Consider the following 6000-nt stretch of genomic DNA (forward strand, 5'->3'; position numbering starts at 1 on the left):
TACAGTTGTGAATACAGGTGGCAAGGAGACAGTTCTAGGGGGGAGACTAAAAGGTCAGGTGGGGTATGTAATCAAAGCCTAGGAGTAGAGGATAAAGCATAAGCCTGGTCTCACAGACCTGGTCCAACACAGGGTAGAGGGAGCACAGACTTGTGACCGGGGGATAACTAGGGGCACCATGTATCAACTGGCGACAAAAGGAATCTGGGGGAGAATTCAGGAACCTAGACACCAAGACTGGGTGACTAAGTTTGATAATCTGACTCAATTCTAAGTTTAAGCTGTAGGTAAAGATCATCAGTGGACTTGTTTGGGGAAAGTACAGAAAGTAGATGAAAGAGAAGAAATGAAGGCCAAAAATGTCCATGGATAGATTACTAGTCCCCCGGGTGCAGGGCCCATGCCTCAATTCTATCCTCCACAGCACGTAGCAATACATATTTATTGATTACATAAAAAAGGAAGATCACAGAGAGTCTGGTGTTACCCAATTGAGGAAATAAGCCAAGCCAACCTGAGTCATCACTTAAGCAAGTTATGTATTTTTGCAGGTTTACAAGAAACCTCCATCACCGTGGCAAACACAGAGCGGTAATGTGATGTGGTGAAGGAAGATGGGGCTAGAAATGAGGAGGGGAAACTACACCAACTTTGCCAGCAACCTCCTGTAAGACCTTAGACAAGTCACTTCACTTCTCTGAGCCACAATTACCCCATCTATAAGAGGGTAAATGTAATTGCTTCAAATTTTTCATGGTATCTAAAACACTCTTCACCCAGTTCTCTGCTTGGCTAACTTCATTTTTTTTTTTTAATCTTTGATCAAATCCTGCATCCCTAATGAGGCCTATCCTAGCCACCCTATTCAATACTGCAACCAGCCCATGCCAACACTCCACCCACACACACTCTGGTTTACACTTTTCTTTTCCATAACACTTCTAACACACTATGTAATTTATCTATTACCGTTATTGCCGCCTGCTAGAATGTAAGACCCATGACAGCAAGGATCTTTGTCTGTTCTAGTTCACTGATATATACCAAGTCTCTGAATAGCATCTGGGACAGAGCAGGCATCCAATAAATATTTGAAGAATGAATATATGAACAAATCAATTAAAGGCCAAAATCTTGTGAAATAAAAAAACTACAATAACAAATCTGCCCACACCCTCAAGCATCCCTAAAATTCCTTAATACCCTCTTGAGGGAACTCAAAAAGGCAAACATGTCCACAGTGCTCTGGGGCCATCTGCTGGCAGCTCTACCTAGTAGCTACCTCAGCAATTAAACTGACAGGAATTTCAGGTGGGGTATGGAGTTGCAGGGAACGTCTCCCTTCAGCCACTGAGGACACTCAGGCTACAGATAAAAAAAGGAAGAACAGGGCTTCCCTGGTAGCGCAGTGGTTAAGAATCCGCCTGCCAATGCAGGGGACATGGGTTCAAGCCCTGGTCCGGGATGCCGCGGAGCAACTGAGCCGGTGTGCCATAACTACTGAGCCCGGGTGCCACAACTACTAAAGCCTGCGTGCCTAGAGCCTGTGCTCTCCAATAGGAGAAGCCATCGCAGTGAGAAGCCCACTCACTACAACCAAGAGCAGCCCCTGCTGGCGGCAACTAGAGAAAGCCCACGTGCAGCAATGAAGACCCAATGCAGCCAAAAATAAATAAATAAATTTATTTTTGAAAGAAGAAAGCTAGACTACAAATCAGGAGTGTCCAAAAGATTCTGGAAGAGAGAGTTAAAATTTTTCTGAAGGACCATATGTCCCAGTGTTTCCCAGAACTTCTTTCCACTTATGATAATAACAGTTAAGTACTACGTACTGAGCTCTTATGTGTCAGGCACTGTTTAAAGAACTTTCATGTATTATTCTGTTTAATCTGTTAAACGTCATCAAGCCGTTGACGCACATACCATTTTATAAATGAATAAAGTTTTTTTAAAATTTATTTTTGGCTACACTGGGTCTTCGTTGCTGAGCGTGGGCTTTCCCTAGTTGCGGCAAGCGGGCTACTCTTCATTGCGGTGCGCGGGCTTCTCATTGCGGTGGCTTCTTCTGTTGCGGAACACGGGCTCTAGGCGCACGGGCTTCAGTAGATGTGCCACGTGGGCTCGAACCCGTGTCCCCTGCATTGGCAGGCGGATTCTTAACCACTGCGCCACCAGGGAAGTCCCAGAAAGTTTGTTTTTAAAATAAATGTTTTCGTTTAACAGTGAACCCATCTAAATTAAAATATCGATAAGAAAAACCAAGACATGGTGTGCACGCGGCGCTTGGGGAGTCCTAGCACGCCTGTGCTGGCAGGTGTGACAGACCAACCAGCCCACCCCTCAAGCCAGGCACGACCTCAGTCCTGGGTTCTGGATCCCAAGGCCGCGGTTCATCCTGCTCACCTCAGAGAAGAAGGAGGACGCTCCCCAGAAGGCCATGTGAGCTGTTTCCAGGGCTCAGTTGCTCCCACCTGCCTTTCTCAGCTGAGCTGGCTGGGCCCCGCCCCCTCTTCCGGAAGTGCAATCCCTCTTCCCAGAAGCAGCTTCCTCTACTTCCTCCGAGGCCAGGCCAGGCCGGGGGACGCCACGGTCACCAGCGCCTCTGAGGGCGGATGCCTGAAGCAGGGCCTCTCGCAGTTTCCAAGCGCACCACCGAGTGGGCGAAGGGCTACGCCGGAGGCCGCCGGGCTGCCCGCCCACCCCGCACGCTCCACCCCCGACGCGGGGGGGCCTCTGCTCCGAGGATCCTCCGCATCCCGGAGGACGCCACGCTTAGTCCAGGCCTTACCTCCCCGACAGGCCCCAGCAGCCCCTCCCCATCGGCGCCGCAGGGCTCAGCTCTGGGCCTCTCAGGGCCCCCGGGTCTGGGCGCTACGGGGTAGCCACTCCAGGGGAGAGGGCACAGCGCCACGAGGGGTGGGGGGGAGATCCCCAGGTGGGATAAAAGCCCGGGCTTCCGGGAAGGCGAACAACTGCGTCCCCTGGTGGTCAGGCGGGGCCTCGGGCTCTTTCCTCAACTGCAGCCCTGGTTACAGTGTTTCCCAAAAGGAGGATGCAAGATGGTTTTAGGTGCTAAGCACGCTTTTTTGAAATGCTTGAGTTATTTACTCTTGGGTGTTTTAGAAAGAAATTACTAGTACAACCCCTTTTCTTGAATATTATTTTGCTATGAGGCTAACTTTTTTAAAGCGAGTGGTTAACATTGGTTTAAAGGAAATATTGAATAAAAAATAAACAGATGTTGCACTAAAAAATCATGGTAGTGGTACTCAAATGACTTAAATCCGGGAAAACTATCAGCCCTACAAGGACGATGAAGGGAATACGTGGGTGTGATGGTTAATTTTATGCGTCAACTTGCTGGGAGTTTTTGCATGACATTAGCATTTAAATCAGTGTACTTTGAGTAAAGCAGGTTACCCTCCATAACGTGAGTGGGTGTCATCCAATCAGCTAAAGGTCTGACTAGAATAAAAAGACCCACCAACCTGAGCAAGAGGGAATTCTCCAGTGGAATGCCTTCAGACTTCATCTGTACCATGGGATCTCCTGGGTCTCCAAGCTGCAGATTTTGGACTTGGCTGCCTCCATAACTGCATAAGCCAATTCCTTATAATAAACATTTTCCTACATATATACACATCCTACTGGTTCTGTTTCTCTGGAGAACTCTGACTAATAGAGTGGGTCATCCCAAGCAGTCCTTCCAGCTTCCACACTGACACTAGGTGGAGCTGTGAGGAGGACAGCAGGGGAGAGAAAGTTTGACTCCAATACCTGATGCTCTGAAGTTCTGAGGGGTCACTCTATGCCCTATTCTCTAGGCACACTCACCCTGGTCTCACTGCTTCTGTCCTCCTTCCCCTTCCCACCAGGGCCCTTGCACACCAGGTCTTGGGGCATTCCCATTGCTCACTCTTCCTGGAGAAGAACTAAGTAGTGCAAAGTAAGTGGAGTCTGTACCCAGGTCAGGATATCTAGTTTCCTAGCTCCTCTCCCTGATGACCTTGCAGCACTTGCTTATCAGAGTCTTTTCCCTTCCCTGGAATTCTGTTGTATCTGTAGGATAAGAGAGCATGACTAGAAGGTCTAAGGTCTCTGCAGAATATGAGTGCCTTTCCCCACGCCTGGCCTCTTTCCACCCCTTTCTTGTCTTTGCCCCCGAAATGGTAGAAAGACTTAACTGATTGCTAAATTTTGTAAGGGTGATTGGCTCAGGTCTGCCCTTCTACTGGGAGCTGCAGAGATCCTCCATGCCATAACAGGGACCTACATCTGTGCAGGGAGGCCTGCCCCAGCCCAGGGCTGGCATTAGGTGGGTAACTCTGCCTAACCACGGGGTCTACCATGAGCAAGCCCTAACAACAGACCTAGAGCCACAGCCTATAACTGAATGTCTATCAGCAAGAAAGTGGCATTCTGGCTACCACACTTTCTTCCTGTTTAATTTTCCAACTTTGTTCAGAAATAGAGCAGGGGGTAGGATGCGATTTATTGACATTTCGTTGTAGAATGCAACAATTCCTTCTAGCCCCTCTACCACTTCCATTCAATAAGACGATGAAGACATCTAATGAATAAATTCTCTCTAATGGATTGATGTAACCCTTCATAGGTACTATAAGAAACTGAGAAGGGGCAATGCTTGATGGTAAACACTATACAACTATACACCCTTGATGGAAAACATATATTGGAGTAAGACCTTTTCCGGGATCCCTCAGGAAACATACATGACTGTCAAAGTTTATTGTTTATTCAAAGTTAAAAGTAGAGATTTAGAGTATACCGTTTGGGTTCAAATCCTCTCCCTCTCCATGACTAGCTATGTGACCTTGGGTAGGTCATTTAACCTCTCTGTTCCTCAGTTTTTTCATCTATAAAATGGGGATGATAATAGGAACTCAAAAGACTTGCTAAACACCATAATACTTCTGGTATGTTTCACATGCTGTGTTAGCCCCAGATCCACAAGCATTTTGTCTCTAGAATAAAATCTGTGGGACCAAGAAAGGAAATTTTTTGCGGAAGTCGTGGGAATAGTAAAATCAAACCCAATGTGAACATGTGGGCCAGGAACAAGGATAAATTTCTAGACAAACCTGAATTAGAAAACAGGACCATCTTCCCAGGATGAACTCCTCAGACAAATATCAGATTGACTAACTTAGCTTCCAAACCCAGGCTGTGCTTTGGGGCACATGAGACACACCTGAGCAATGTATGCAGGGCTCTGTTCCCTGATGGCAGTGGCTTTAATTCCTCTAAACTTTCACCAGGTGTCTATAGACACTCATACTTCCCCTCTATGGCTCCTGAGTCAACAAAAGCGGAAGCTGGAACAGAGAGGGAATAACTAGCCCAAAGGCAGATGGTTTGGCAGTGAAGGACTCTGCACTAGAACCCAGGGTTGAGTGGCTGATTAATGCTCAACCCCAGCTCCAAAGTGCTCCAGGGCTAGGAGGACAAACAGATTTCAAAGCAAGAATCCAAGGCCCAGGAGGAACCTAAGACTCCATCATATCACCGTCCCTCTACCTTTTATTATCTTCCAGAGCTTGGCCTCGATCTTGAGCTCTATTTTTTTTTTTTTTTTTTTTTTTTTTTTAAAGAGTGTTTTTCCCCTAAGAGTTTTATAAGAGTCCAGTCTTACATTTAGGTCTTTAACCCATTTTGAGTTTATTTTTGTGTATGGTGTTAAGGAGTGTTTTTTTGTGTGTGTGTGTGTGGTATGCGGACCTTCCTCTGTTGTGGCCTCTCCCGTTGCGGAGCACAGGCTCCAGACGCACAAGCTCAGCGGCCATGGCTCACGGGCCCAGCCGCTCCGCGGCACGTGGGATCCTCCCCGACCGGGGCACGAACCTGCGTCCCTCGCATTGGCAGGCGGACTCCCAACCACTGCGCCACCAGGGAAGCCCAATCTTGAGCTCTTTTGACCTTATAACCCACTTCCCTTCTAAGAACTGGGTCACAGTCCAAATCCCAGTCTTCAGTGCTTCG

The sequence above is a fragment of the Physeter macrocephalus genome, chromosome 4 (assembly GCF_002837175.3).
Source record: "Physeter macrocephalus isolate SW-GA chromosome 4, ASM283717v5, whole genome shotgun sequence".
Classification (NCBI taxonomy): Eukaryota; Metazoa; Chordata; class Mammalia; order Artiodactyla; family Physeteridae; genus Physeter; species Physeter macrocephalus.